This window comes from Lissotriton vulgaris, chromosome 5 (assembly GCF_964263255.1).
Source record: "Lissotriton vulgaris chromosome 5, aLisVul1.2, whole genome shotgun sequence".
Classification (NCBI taxonomy): domain Eukaryota; kingdom Metazoa; phylum Chordata; class Amphibia; order Caudata; family Salamandridae; genus Lissotriton; species Lissotriton vulgaris.
The window spans coordinates 939,078,335-939,094,638 of record NC_141693.1 but is presented as its reverse complement, the minus strand read 5'-3'; the positions used below and the strand labels follow the sequence as shown (position 1 = coordinate 939,094,638).

Genomic DNA, 16,304 nt, shown 5'->3' with positions numbered 1-16,304 from the left:
CAGAGGGAAGAAATCGCGGGAACGCCCACGAATCTGGTCCGGCCATGACGGACAGATCTCTGTTCCAATGGCTAGCCTCCATTTATGGAGCTAGCCAATGGAACAGAGGGGCAGATTCCCAGCCACACTGTTCTAACATTAGATTTCGCCTGCGCCGAAAAGCTGCGCAGAGCGCAGCCTTCGGCGAGGCGAAACCTAAAAAGTAGACCCAGGAAATGAAATACTTGGAAACGCTCACACAATTTGGTCAAGTAGTCAAGCCAGGATTGATCCCAGATTTTCTAGTTCCACGTTGTGCAGTTCAGCCACTAGAGGTGGGTATCCAGTGCCCCTGTTCTGTATCTAAGATCAGTGTTTTTCTCTGATTATTGGTGTACTATGTCCAGGGCACAAGTCGCAAAAAAAGAAGTGGGGGGACGCTGTCACCGTTAGTGAAGTCACAACAGGAAGTGACGTCACGAAAGGTGCCGAGCTCCTCGTCCCAGAGAGGCCAAAGAGTGAAGTCCAGCTGTTTGGCAGGGGGGACGCCGTCCCCCCAGTAAAATAAGTGGGGGGACGCCATCCACCCCCGTGGTACCCCGACTATGTCACACCCTGGCTCTCAGGCAGAAGCCAACTGAAAGCTGGACTTGTTTTGGGCTCCACAGTCCAGGAGGACCTCGAGCTGAGCCCGAGCCGGGCATCTGGTTCGAGCCTGGCCAGAGCATTCTGTGACTTGCCCACCTGGGGCCGAATTACGTAATGGCATTGTTTGCGCCCCATTATGGTGTATGCACTGCCCCAAGGGCAGCCGCAACCTTACACTGGCCTGGGGGCAACACGTACATGTGAAAACACGGAGCAGGGGCTCTGTGTAAGGGGTTAGAGATCCCTTTGCAGGCGGGTGCAGTCAGTCCATGGGACCCCCTTTACCCCCTGCAGAGGGCTGCTGTCAGGAGACGCACTGACAGTGCGCCACCTTTTTAATGGCGCACTGTCAGTGTGCCTTCTGAGGGCTTCTTTGACCCTGTTCAGCGTCTGTAATAAGGCGCAGGCACAGACTCAAAGGAATTTCCTCATTTGCATAAGGCTTGCCTCTATGCAAATGAGGGAACATCCTCTGTTGATAGCGCTGACGCTTTAAGTGTGCCAGCGCTATCAGAATTATAGAAGGGGACGCACAAGTGTCTGCGCCACCTTCTATTATACCAAAGTGCCCGGGGCGACCAAAGCAGGAGCAAACGCCTGTTGAGCCCCCAGGGCACTTTATGTAATATGGCCTCCTAACTTATGTGTGCAGTGGGGTTGGTGAAGTGAAGGAGATGTAAGGAAGTATGCGCAGGAGTGTAAAAAGGGTGCTGATGAGATGTTATATATGCAGAGTGACTGTTTCAGAGAGGAGAAAAAGAGCGTAAAGAGACCACAGAAGAGTTGTGTGAAGATGGGAATTTGAGAGACTAAAACAGTCCGAAAAACTTGCCTCTTTCACATAACTTAAAGTTTTAAACACTCTTCCTTGTGTGACTTTACATCTTGTACATTTGCATTTTTTTCTTTTTCTTTCTTTTATATAACGTATGTAATCCTAAGTCCTTATGTTTTAAAACTGGTTCTTATGTAAAGCGCTCGACACCTTCGGGTAAAGTTCGCGCTATATCAAATCGCATTAAATAAAATAAAAACAATCTTCATGATCACCCACTGAAGGGTCTCCCAGTTTTATCTGTAACCAATTGTATAAGTCCCAAAAAGTATCATGTTTAGAAACGCCACTGGAAGTTAGATTGCAGCGCTACCAACATTAGAAGCGCTGCTCTGGGAGGTGCTGGTGAATTGGGTTCCGAGTAGGACTGGCACCAGATCAATGAAGGAATGCCCGGGTAGGTCTGTCCATTTACCAGGTTGAAACGTGGGGCGGGGTCCGTTGGCGGATGTCACTCACAGTGGGCACTGGATAGGGAGCTAACAGTTTTCTTGTATGAGTTAACCCAACATAAAAGTACAAACATTAACTACCTGCCCCGAGAGCAAACATAGGATAAAGACTTACCTTATAATTCCCCCGCTGGAAGAAGCGCCTCGCAGACTGCAAAAGACAGGCAGGAATAGTGACACTAGAACGCACAGCAGACTCGGAGGCAGGGATTCCGCGAAGCACCGCTCGGCTGATACCTCTCAGACAATCAAAAACAGGAGAGGAGGGCGTGGACAAACCATTGGCCATTCCGGGTGCACCCCTACATATCAGCTGCCAGAGGGGCGGGGCATACGGTGCAAGGGGCGGCTCCCGAGGATTCTCGGGGTGGAATCTTTAAAATTGTCAATGCCGCCGGAGTAGTGTGTAATTTGGTATCAAAGGAAAACGTATATCCCATATTGTTCGGCTGCGTAGTGTAATTTATTGCTGCCCATGTGTGCACAGCTGCTAAACTCGATGCAAAGAGGAGCTTCGCCACTGAAAGCCGTACATTTCTTTCTGCTTAATCTTTCCCACGTTATCGCACTTATGCAATACAACCGAAACTCAGGGTTCGGTCTTCGTTGGCCATCTGCCGCACGCCTGTTCGGGTTAGAGGGCACGGAAGCCGAGTGTTGTTTCAAGTGCAGCTGACCGTGATTGTCCCCTCTGTTGTTTCTTGGTAGCCGCCGCTCTTCTGTTTGCAATGTCGCGAGTGCTAATTGTAGGAGCTGGAGTTACGGGAAGCCTGTGTGCACACCTTTTGAAAAGACGCCCAGGAATGACTGCACGTCAAGTTGTTGTCTGGGATAAAGCACGTGGAGCAGGTCAGTGTTGTAGCACATGCCTGCCCTCGTTAGCCTCGACTAACCGTACGAGTATCGTATACAATTGGTGTCTGTGTATAAAGCGGCTTTGGAATAGGAACTTCCTCCCTTCCATTGAACAGACAGAAGTAGCGGATCTCAGAGTTACGATTTTACTGAGCTTGATTATAGCATTTGCAGGGCTTACGTTGTTACAATTATCGAAAGAACTTATTCTTGAGCCTCCCTAGACATGACTGTAGTTTTTTTTTTAATACACTGTGTTATGTATTTTTCTTGGAGAAAAATACAACTGTAGGAGCATAACAAATACAACATGAAACAAGTCAGGTCCCGGGCCGTGCTGTGATTGGCTGACGTCACGGGGGTGTCCTGGGCCGGCAGCCAATCACAGCGCGGCCCGGGAATGACGTCACGGGGGTGTCCTGGGCCGGCAGCCAATCACAGCGCGGCCCAGGACAAAGGGGCGGGGCTTATAAAAAGACCCAGAAACGCCCCCGAATCGCGTTTTCGCAAGAAAGCGTGATTGACAGCCTCTGTCTCCCAATGGCTAGTCTCCATTTATGGAGCTAGCCAATTGGAAACAGAGGCGGTCCAAACATCCCTACTGAAAACAAAAGTTTTCAAACTGGGAGGGGCACTGCGTGCCCCTCGCCAGGTCGAAACCTAAAAAGTGACAGGTCAGACGTTGGCGTTCCCATAGGAATCTCTGCTCTATGGGTACTAATTTACCATCGGTGGGGCACTCATGTTGGGCATGAAAAAGGGTGACTGTCTCTGAGGAAACCTCATGGGCCAGTCAAGCCCATTCGGATTTAGAGTGGGGGTTGTACTTGAAACACCTGGAGTATTCTCTTGTGCTGGAACATAGGAGTGTGAGGAGTCCGTTTCGTCATTGAACCCATCGAATTATCAGCCACAGCATTTGCCCCAGTATGAATAGCTAAAGTATGTGTGGTATTCTCTACCGATCCAGGTTTATACAAAGGCACAACTGGACCAAAAGTGACAGGAACTGTCAATGCATTCAGGGCATTCAGAACAAGTGAAATGGAAGGAGTTGTTTTTGCCAAATTTTCCCCAAATGATTTTGGAATTCATATTTATTGGTGCTGAAGGCACATCAAAACACTCACTAATAGGTGTATTACTCGCTCCACCAGTTTGTGTATCATTATATGAGTTAGACGGTTTAACACTAATTCGGTCACAAAATCCTCATCTGGTTCACTGTCATTTCCCTTGATCCTATTCACTGTCTCTTCTAGTTCTACATTCTTTATTTTTTCCTTATGTTTACCCTATATTTTCCTATACTCATCCATGCAGTATAGTTAGTCTAGCTCCCTCAACCGTCTCAGTTCTCCAAGATTTCTGTTCTGTATACCATCTACACTCTGCACAAGTGTGTATGGCTTTCTTATCTCTCCCATGAAATCGTTCTCTTTGCCTAAGATGGGCTGTATGTTCCTAAGATTTATGTGCTTCATATTGTGTAGGTCTAGGTGGTGGTTTCATTTCATACAACGTCCTCCTTAAATTCTCAATAATTCTTAAATGAAATGCCCCATAAGGTGGAAGTGATCTTATGCAATTGTGCAAGCCAAACACATGTTAAGACCCACATCTATTGTCAAAATATTACCTGGTGTAACTTCAGGTGGTGCCTCTTCCCCATTTCTAGTAGGAAAAGTTAAATCTCCCTTTACTAGGCTTTGTATTGCTTTCAAGAATTTCATTTTCGATCAGAATACGCAATATTCATGTTAGAAAGCGTCTCTTTTGACCTGGTTAGCCCCCATTTTCTGCCTTGGTGTGGTTTCGATTGTAGTGCACAGGGTCCCTGCCAATCAACTCCCCTGAGCCTGTGGTTCTTCCCTAAAAACTATTCTCCAATTGGCCCTTCAGGGCCCCTGCAAGTCCCTAACAAAAGGTACCTGGGTACCAAGGGCATGGGGACAGAAGAAGGTCCCCTAGGGACTCCTCTCCTAGGCCATGCAGACTGCTACTACAGCATGCCTGGCATGGTGCAAACAAAATGACAAAGTTGACATGGTACACTTCTTGAGTTGTGAACCATTTTAGGACACTATTGTAATTTTCCAGATTCATGCCCTTATATTGGTATAAATCACCATATCCATATATAGGCATAGAAATCATAACCATATTTAGGCATAGCTCATGCAGTCCAAATACGGCAGGGCTACCTCTACTAGTTCCGAAAATCTACAAAGATTTCTTGGAAAACTCGGCTTCAGCAGCTAGGGACTTTCCCTTGCTCGAGAACGGACTTGTCCAAGACCTCATGGAGTTTTCAAAGAACCGCGAGTCTTTAATGACGTTATTATGTCCAACTGTACGTCAAAGTCGGCACCTTAAAGGTATAAATATGCCCACACTCCTTCAAGCAAACACACGGTGGTTTGGAGCAGTTCGACTATCTACTTACCCGACACGCCCGGCTACAGCAAGTGCTGAAGGAAGCCGACCCTCCAGCAGACGCACTGAGAGAGACGCTGTCTTTTCTCCTGCCGAGAAATCCAGCTCCAGTGTTTCCAGCTACCCTTGCGGGTTGTTGGGAAATCGAGTCCCGAGACTGACCTTCTCCATTCTAAACTAAGGTACGGAGCTGAGAAATCTTGAGCAGATTCTTGGCAAAAGAATACTACATTTATGCTACACCTCACTTACTTCCTCCCTCGTACTATGCTTAGGTTAGGTACACCAGGGTAGGCGTATCTTAGAAGCACCAGTTGAGTACTTTTAGCCTCTGTTATTTATGTATGTATTTATATATGGTTTAGAAACCATACAATGCTCTTACAGTATTATTTTATTCTACAATTTATACTGTATGAATTATATTTTACAAACAGTGTTACGATTGTAGCAGTTAATTTCTTATGCTTAAGAAAGAAGACTGTTCAATAAAACCTTTTATTGAAAACGCCTGTCTTTCTACTTTCTCTGCACCTCTAGTGAAACGAAGCATGCACGATTGACTGAGTGAAATATCTATCTATTGTTTCCACAACTCTGAAGATACGTTTTATCCTGGGAAAACAAAGTTGTCATGTTTATGCGTTTGTCAGAGACTAATCCCTTCTTGTGAATTCGAGAAAGTTTCTAGTGACCTCTGAGCTAGCTGGCACACACAATTAAGTCTAGTATATTCAATAGAGACATATTCGATAGAGACCTAGTTGACCTCAGTCCTACGTCTAATCTATAGGATATACTATTCCAATGCGCAGAGCCTTTTGGGAAAATAGGAACTACACTACACTTGCGTGCCATGCCAGCTAGCACTGCCTAAGATATAGGTAAGTCACCCCTCTAGCAGGCCTTATCAGCCCTAAGGCAGGGTGCACTAAATCCCTGTGTGGGCATATCTGCTTGGGAAGAAATGCCCCTCCAATATTGGGGTCTACACCTTAATATTGTAAGCGGTAGTGAAGCAATAGAGAGTACACGGGTTGGCAACTCGACAACTTGAGTTCCACAGTACCATGATGGCTTCACTGAGCACAGGAGTGTTTGGTACTAAACTACTCCTCACAATTAACCCACACTGGTGCCAGTTTGGAATTTATTGTAACATATACTCAGAGGACACCTCAGATTTCCCCCCGGAAAACCTACTGATCCTGGTGTGTGCACCGACTGGCTTTAGGCAGCCTGCCACACAGACATGTTTCTGGACCCCTCTGTAGTGCAACCCATTTGGCTAAACAATGAGGACAAGGCATCGGTAGCCAAGTTTAGGAATGTTTATTACAAATTAGTAATCTCAAGCAATGTATCTATCTCTAGTACAGAAATGTATCTATTCTAAACTAACAATACATGTGAATACCTGCCAGAAAGCCACGATAGCAGAAACTGAAATAAGGTAATTTATGAAATGCAGTATGGTGAATGCTTCTATCAAGTTAACCATTCATTTCAATGGTGCACATTTAATATGCGTGTACAAAATTAAACATGTACAAAAACGTTTAGTACATTTAGTTCATACTAAATAAGGCATTCAGTAAATAATCAAATAACTCAAAGGTAAGTATGACAAAGAACTACATTTGAATATACATACATGTAACATCAACTTGTCATATAAATAGAAATTACATTGTAAACACATGAGAATGGTTTAGTACTAATATTCAAATGACTAAATGTTATTCATACACTATATAGCACATGATTAGGGATCACGACTCATGTATTAGCAAAAGAGCACAATAAAGTGAAGATGGTTTTTAGAATTCTAATACATTTAGCTGTTAAAGCCATACTTTTTTAAACATATAATCAAATGACTCTAGGCCATCTATATTATATACGTAATGCATAATAAATTGTGGATGATTTTAGAAGAGATGGGTGTGGAAGCGGTTTTAATCTCTTTTCTGAGGTAGCTATATTAAGGGCAAAGGCGCGGGTTCGATTCGGAGCAGGGGGGGAATGCACTAGACACTTTCATGTGAGACACTGAACATAAATAGCTTAGAGAAGGTCTTAGTGCAGGAATGCAGGGACTTACCAGAAGCTGGCAAACGACCCATTCCTGCATTATTATATGCAGATGATGCAGTCCTTATGGCTTGCACATCAATAGGACTTCAAAGGGTCGTTAACAGTTTCACACATTTTATGTCAGAGAGGGGCTTAACAATTAACTCATTTAAAACATTTCTAATGAATTGCGGGCCGGGGTCTTTAAAATCCAGGACACATTTTTATTGAAAAAAGCGGAATATAACCACTAAGACTTTTTCCTACCTTGGAATTTTTATTGGAACGGACGGGTTCATGGGTAGCAGCAGCTAAAACAAGGAGGTTACTGTACATAAGGACCTTATCAGCTCTATCTAATTTTAGTAGGAAAATAGGCAGATGCCCGACGGTGGAATTACTAAATATTTATACAGCAAAATCAAAACGTGTCACCGTTACTTCGTACCGAGCTGGTATCTGGGGGCATGTGGATGTTAGCGCTATCCAGATAGCTGAAAATATGTTCTTGAGGTTTTTATTGATGGTCCCAAACAGTACCTCCTCTTTTATATGCCATACAGAACTAGGGCTGATGTTTCTGGAGGATATCATGAAAATTCGACCGGTCCTGTTATGGCACAGGGTTTGGTCAACAGATGAAATGAAATGTAATCGTTGGATTTTAACAGATTGTATGGGCCTGGATGGGGTGAAACATGTTAGATGGTTGCTATATGTTAAATCATTTTTATATAATCTAGGTCATCAAGACTTTTCTGAGGATCCCACGTCTTCGAAGAGGATGTCAAGGAAAGACCTTAAAAATGAATGTTTAAGCTATCTGAGTGAACTGAGGTTATGTGTGGAAATGAAAAAATAACAGTCCAAGCACATAACCTCATAATAACAACTTTTAAATTGCAGCCATATCTAGGGTTGATGACGTCCGACTATAACACATTTTTATTGATGCGTTTCCACCTGGGCATACTGCACAGATCATTAAGCTTTCGTGTTGTGAATGATTGGTCGAAAGAACTGAGTAAATGCCCCTGCGATGATATTTCTAGTCAATCAACCATACATGTGGTATTTTTTTGCAAATTTTACTCTGTACATAGGAAATTATGGATTATCCCTGTTTTAAAAAACTTATGGCATGAGGCAATGTCGCCCAGCATTCATGGCCCTACAACAGTTAGAGACAGAATTTGTGTTAGCCTCGGTAACTACCTTTTTAAAAAATGTTTTTAAGTGTAGGAAATCGATCATGATGTAACAAAATGAGAAATTAAATAATGTGTTATGTACCCGGTCTGTTATTTTACTATAAAGATTATTGTTGTTTTTTAACAATTATATTATTATGTTTTTATGTACTTTTATGGTTATGTTTGCAACCAAATAAAGTGTTATTGAATTGAATATACGTCTTCAAATTAAAGATGCACATAATATTTCAATTAACATATTTAAACACATACTTGTGAGTAAATTCTCAAGTTCCATAATCAAGATACTCTTAAATAGAAATGTCAGCAACATTTTTATTAATCATTGTGACATGTAAGAAATATGTGCTAAGTGCACGTTTCTTGTATATGTCTTGGTGAACATTCTGTAACGTACATATGATGTGTAAAGAGTGGGCAAATTTGGGCTGCAACACTCACAAATAAGGGATCTATTGTTGTTGAATACAGACCCCGAGCTACATGTATCCTGTAGGCTGACTGCACTACAGAACACTAATTCCAAAATTAATGCCAAGGTACTGATAGCCTGTTTAGAAGGAGTAATAGCTAAATGTGTGTATCCCAAAGAAGCAGGACTCGCTGGACAAGGATACGTGGGCAACTACATGGGAAAAGATCTCCATGTAACGAAGAAAGTCCAGAAGTACAAAACGTCTTGAGCCCTACTCTCCCTTGATGGTGCACATTTTTCAGATGACTGGTAGCCCATCTCGCTGACCTTAAACGTATATGAGATTGATTCGGATATTAAGAAATTCATATTTGATCAATTTTTTCAGGTGCCCTCATAGAAACTCTGGAAAAAGAAACACTTTTCTCAGCAAAATTGGCCCAAAGTGAGCCGGAGCATGTCCTGGTGGCAAAAATCTTATCCTCGATATGTAATGAAATGCACCTATAAACCTAAATAAGGGTCGCGATTTGGAGTCGACATATAAGATGCATCATGCAGACTAGCACAAATAAAGCATTAACTAGGCATGTCCTTATATTAACATTTGCTATTAAATTAACTTATCTTTACTTATTTCTCCTTTCCGATTACTTATCTCTACATCTTTCTCTACCAACAGGTCACGTTGATTTTACTCCTAGTCCATAAAATGGAGAATAAAAGAGGGCTTCGGTACTGAAAATAGAATATTATTCGATCCCTATCATTGCCATAATTTAAACATTTTTTTGAACTGTTTATTATAGACATATTACAACCAACCAATGCATCATTATAGATGACTATTTTATATTCCCCAGTTCATTTCACCCATCTGGAAATACCAGTCTATTTGTGTTCTTTGGCATTTGCCTTAATAACTCAATGAAAACAATAAAATATGGAGTTGGAATGAAACATTTTTAAGACTTGCTTATAAAGCAAGCAGTTTTTTCTATGTAGCATTTCACTGTCAAACTAGACCCAGTAGGAAAGTGTAGCATTTATATGTGAACATTCGAACAATCAAATGCACACTTAAATCTGCTTTTCTTTTTTTTGTGAGAGAAATTGCTAAATTACTTACATTTTTATAAAAAATAAAAATTATTAGATTATTGGCCTGGCTGTGAAGTTTACCCTGACATCAGAAGCACATGGTTTGGACTTTCACATAGGTGGCCTAAATAACTGTCCTTCCATGTTCCCCGCCTTACCCACCTTGGTAGTGGCTTGTCAGTCATTGCACAAAGATCGAACAAAATTACTTCTTTACCTTTGGATCTTTTTTATTTCGAGGACTTTTTAGGCTTTACCATGAAAATGTCAAGTTCAATAGACATTACAGGAGTTTTATGCTATAGACCACCAGGCACTTGTGGTATTTTCTGTGAAGCATCTGCTAATTTGTTTGCTCCACTAAGGATTAGCCACTTCCATCCATTGTCTTGAGGGATTTTAATATACGGATCTACACTATTGATGAGAATTTAGCTTAAAGCCTTATTTCATCCCTCAAATATATGCTAGTATCTAGTGCCATGCATCAAGTGAGCCATAATTTGGCCTCCATCTCCTTAGTAATTGTACACCTCCCCCAAGTCTCCCTTCCTTGAACTCGCCATTTTCTTATTCCTTTTACACTTATACCTTCCCTAGGCTTGTCCACATGAAAGTTCATATGTAAATCTTTCTCAAAACCTCAATGCTTCTGGTACAAGCTCTGGTCACAAGACCATGAGTAGATTCTGCTAGCCCACCCAAAGTCTCCGGACAACCCTACCCCCTAGGTAATTCTATTGCGAGTGAGTTTTCAGACTCTATTGCAGGTGCAATTGATTTCGTTTTACCAGTAAACCCTCCTCATTCACACCTTCAATTTCCTTCTGCTCCTTGGTGCAACATCTTGGAAAAGTCTAAATCACACTGCAGAAAATTAGACCAAAGGTGAAGCACGACTACGCCAAGTCAGCCCAAACTCACGAAAGCAAGCTCGTACATAAGAGAAGATGATGCAAAAGCAGACGTTTTTACAACTAGAATATAAAGGCCAGGAACCCCTTGGGAGAACCATTTAATGTGGTATGCCCCTTTCAGGCCTCTATTAGGATACAACATGTTTCAACTATTGTGTAATAACTGGCTGTACCTCTTTGTTGAAAAAAATGAATAACATCTGTATAGCTTTCTCTCCGATTAGAACGACATCGACCTGTGCATCGTTTCAAAATTCCACGTCTCTTTGCCAGCTCCCAAACTCACTAGGTTCAAACCTATCCTGCGAGAGGACTTTTATTCTGTTCTCAATCAAATCAGACTCTCTACTTGATCCATGACCTCCTGGAATCTTTCACACAGCTCCTGGCATACTTACAGAAGAGAAGAACTTTTCAAACTCTGCAAAGCTTCAGTGGCACAGGCTAGGGTACTTCTTTTGCCTGGAAAATAAGTTCGAATCATCCACCTGATAATAAAACCTCAATGCCAATCCTACCTGCATGAATATTTTCTGTCTCATCTCGAATCTGCCACTTTCCATTACGGTATTGGAAAAGGAAATTGAAACCAATCGACAAATCTCTCACTTCCAGGAAGCTTAAAGACATATGGACACAACTCTGGCTCACAGTACTATAACATGCCGACTCTGGTCCTGGATGACCTTTGTTTCCTGGCAGACTAGTGTGCATGCTCTGTGCTGGCAGTATTGGACCTGTTCGGAGCATATGACACAGTCTCCCATTGCCTACTGCTTGATTAACTTTTCTTGATTGGGATCCGAGACCATGCGCTAACCTGGTTTAAATCATACTTTCTGTACTTCTCTCAATCAGTCTTCATGTCTCCATTTTAGTCAGATTTTATATCCGTAGCATAGGGAGTCCCTCTGGGCTCCTCCCTGATCCCTGCTCTCTTTAATATTTGCATGCGTCCTTTGGCACAACTCATCTGGTCCTTTGGACTCCAGACCTTGAGCTAAGCTGTTGACACACACATTGTCTTTTCCCTCGAAAAAGCAGCCCAGCAAAGTTCCTCCAAATTTAAAGCTGTATGATGCAAATCACATAATGAATGTCACATAAGTCCTAGAATTAACAGAAACAAGATAGAAAATATGCTGACTCCTACTTAGAGATGCCCAAATCTCCATACATTGAATATTTGGTACCACATATAGGTCCCACTATCACGCCTGCCAACTCATTTCAAACCCCAGGATTTTTCTTTGATCATAACCGCTCACTAACTAGCTAGGTGAATAAATTGGTCTCCAAATGCTTCTTACTACTCAGAATACTGTGAACATTTCCCTTATTTCCGGCTCAGTAGATCAGTCACCCATACTCAGCAGACAAAAAGACTGTAACTCATTCTTCCTAGGTGCTCCAACGTCTGCAGCAACTCCAAAATACAGCTTCCAAACTTGCTCTAGCCCTTAATAAGTGTTCGTCAGCAACAGTAACTTCAAACATCAAGAAGTGAATTATGTTCAAATCAGTACGCCTGATGTTCAAGGCTATCGATGAGCAGACAGTCCCAGCTATCTGGGACTGTTCATACCATACAAACCTTTAAATCATTCACTGCCAAACATTTTCCACAGTGCCAGACTTTGAGGCAAGACTTTTTTAGTATCGGAAGCAAAACGTTGAACCCTTTTCCTCTTCGTTTACATACTCGGACTCGGTTTCTCCCGTTTTGTAAGCTCCTGAAGTGAAAACCAGGTTGTACTCCAAGTAATTCACTCTGCTCTATACAGTGCATTCTACCTATTAATCTCAGCGCTATGAAACCATTCTAGGCAATCTTGCACTCTACTAAACCCACAATTAACATAGTGCTTAATTTGTAAAAGAATGAGCGCCGGAGCGGCGCCCTAAGCTCCGCTCAGAAGCCGGCGACTGGTGCAATTAAAGGTCCACCTCATGCCTCTTTGATCAACTACCAGACACTCCCTGCCCCTTTATCTCACTCTTGCAGGTCCTACCTTCGTCTTTCTGATTTGTTTGTTTTTCACTCTCTTGCTCTCGGAAATGTCTGATGCAGAAAAATAAGTGCAGGTGGCCCTCACCGGCAAGGTCAGCCTCAAATTAAGCACTGCATAGACATACCCTGGTTCTTGATTCTGCATGTGTAGAAACTACCAGTTGCAAGTCTATTGATTGGTAATGATGCCTGCTATTGGATAAAATAATATTTTCCTGAACTTTCAACAGCAGCCGTATTAATTACTCTTCGGAACCCTTGCATTAGATAAACATAATAAAATCAAGACAGCATACATTTCTGTAAATACGGAGTTTTAGTATTTGGGACAAAGATATTCCCATTGCATTGAAGTTACACCAACACTTATTTAAAAACTTTCAAGGGTGTAATAAATGCCACTTGACTACAACTTAAAAAGGCGCTATAACATTGGCTTGCACCACTTCGCATCCGATCACAGCAATAAATGAATGGCTCCATTTTCATAGCTGGCATGTTAATACGCAGTGGCTTACATGAGAATTTCACTATGGGACAAATACATTATTTGCCTGCAGAGATATCCTGAATTGCTTCCATTTTACTGGCTAACAATGTAGGACAGAGGGCCAGGCAAGAGAACAAAATGTCCACAAACCTCGTTTAGTTGAGATTTTGGGAGTTACGAAACCTGCTAATAAGATCTGGGACCACATGTACGTAGGTTTAAATTTGCGATTACCTAACAGCGATTCACTATTAGGAAATCGCAAACACCTATGTACCTTTGACACATTTAGCGATTCCTACTGGGGTCGCATTGACCTACCTCATTAATATTCATGAGGTAGGTCGTACTTTGCACCCATTAGGAATCGCTAAAAGACAGGGAAGTTGGACTGCTGGCGACAGAAGACCACCATGACTGTGTTCAAGTTTAAATAAAGCAACATTTTTGTTTTAAACGCAGCCAGTTTTCCTTAAAGGACCTAGGGTGCTTTTCAAAAACAAAAAAGAAGTTTTCTTTTCATTTTTTAAGAGTAGGCAGTGGTTCGTGGGCCCACTGCCTGCTCTTAAAACATTTTTGCATAGTCACAAATGGGAAGGGGTGCCCCGCGAACCCCTTCCCATTTGCCAATGGGTTACCACCAACTTCAAATGGTGGTAAAATCAGAATGTTTTGCGACTGAATTTCGGTCGCAAAACATTCTTACATACTACTGCAAGTCACTATTAGGAAGGGACACCCTTGACATGCACCTTCCTAATACCAAATTGCTAACCCATTTTGCGATTCGATAATACGTTACCGAATCGCAAAGTCGGCCTTTGTACATAGAAAAAGGCTTTTTTTCCCAGTCACACACTGACATCAAAAAAGCTAAGTACATACGACCCCAAGTGTTTTCACAGTGCAAACAGTATTCTAACAGATATGTTCATCCAGTATTTTCAGTTCCCTATAGTAACTTCTCTACTTCTAAAATAGTCATTTTTCAAATAGGGAAAAGGAGGAGCTTCTAGACGAAAGAGATGCGTTTTTAAATCAATGTTACAAAATAGTTCACCAGAATCTCACAACAGTGTAACACACGTTGTATCTTCATTGGATATTCGAAGCAGTTCACCGATTTAAAACAACCTAAACTGGGGTAAATTAAAGTGTTCTATGAGTGAGGTGAAAAGCCAGACATAATTAGTTCCACATTTCCAAACATATTTACAAAAGCCATTCAATGTCGTTCTGGGACAAGTATAGAACTCTGGCTAGAGGGTGCGTGACGCGCACCCTGGTCTAAAAACTGAAAATATGATTGAAAGCAAATGAAAGAGCTTCGCCTCTCGAGTGGCTGTTCCAGGAAAGCAAGTTAGATCTGCAGTTTATTATTAACCTGTGATAATCTATCACCATATGCTGTTCCTTGAACAGAAAGGAACATGATGCAGACGGAAAAGCCTTTGTGTTAAAGTAATCCACGTTGTTTTGCAATCTTTAGTTGTTTTGCGATCTTTAGCGTACCCTTCACGCCCTTAAACACTTCTAAGAAAGAGCAGCTGACCAGCACGTGTTCAGTGCCCGAAGGCCTGCGCAGCCTTATGCCTGGCGTGAATGCCACCTTGGCACAAAATATAAATGTTTATAACATTTGCTTTAGGGTTCAGGTCGTGGTTAAAAAGTCTGGAGACTCATTTATAGCCAGAAGAAAGGGGTCTTCAGACACACAAAATTGTATAATTACGTTAAAATAAATGCAGTAAATGTGTACTTTGCCAAAGCAGTTATTTGGCAGTAACTGGTAAAGTCTCATATCGATATGCAGCCCAGTAAATTAAATGTAGCTATAAATATGTTACTCTAGGGAAATACAGACATCCTTCAAGGAGCTTGAGGTGTTCATCAGTGAACAATACTGAGACACACATTAGTTTAATTAAGTCATCCTCTTAAGATTCAAAATAATTCGAACTGCTCAATTTATTTTCAGGATTTAGTGCATGTTTTTATAGTTTACCATACACAAAATAAAAGCTATTGCAATAATCTTGTTTCACAGCATTTTATGATCTCCTGTCTACTGTGTTAAATGCCTAAGCAGCATAAATACGTATTTTCAATCGGGAAAAGAGGCAGGCCCCTTTCCTGCCAAATGAAGCCATTGCCTACTTATTTGTCGCAATTCACAAACTGTCTGCACACCGGAGCATACCTACCAAGGCAAAAGTTTTCAACCGCCAATAAGAAGGCAGACACATATTCCCCTTAAAAGGACCTTTTATAAGAACCTGAGCAACACCCCCCCCCCCCTTCCCCGTGCCGCAGGCCTTGCTTGAAGAGCGTTAGAGCAGGGGCTTCCATTGCTCCAATATGGCTAAGGATGGAAAATTGTTTATTTCAAAATGTATCCATTTACTTTTCGATTTTCTAAAACAATTCCACACTTCAAATCCTCTTACCCCGAATTAGACCGTGCAAGGTTATATTCCCCTCCCTGTCAAATGGTACGCACCACATTTTAATTTACTCAACGTGTTACTGCCTGGCCTTAAATTTGACGTGCATGACAGCTGATGACTGCTGTTCGTATGTTCCTTCAGAGTTTCATGGTTTCCTGGTCCTGAATGTTAGACTCTCCAGCCCCTTGCTGGTTAGCAACAGTCCCAATCCTCCCGGCTGACGCACGCTGAGAGCTCTCTGTGAAATCTCTGCAGCACTTTCTGTGACATGGTCTCGAACAGAGAACGAGTCTCTCCCCTCCCGCCCGCCACCTGCGCCCCCTCACCAGAGCGCAGCACAGATTACCAGAAGGTCCTATATGGAAGCACTGAACGGCCTCTGCATGCTGCAACCCGACACAGACAGACTGAAGAACTGCAGCCCAAAT

General features: G+C 42.2%; 1 protein-coding gene across 1 annotated transcript in view; it reads right to left on the bottom strand.

Annotated features, from left to right (window-relative positions):
• BNIP3 (BCL2 interacting protein 3) overlaps nucleotides 1–16,304 on the bottom strand; it is a 111,975-nt gene that overhangs the window by 59,767 nt on the left and 35,904 nt on the right. The gene's annotated exons all lie outside the window — the stretch shown is intronic.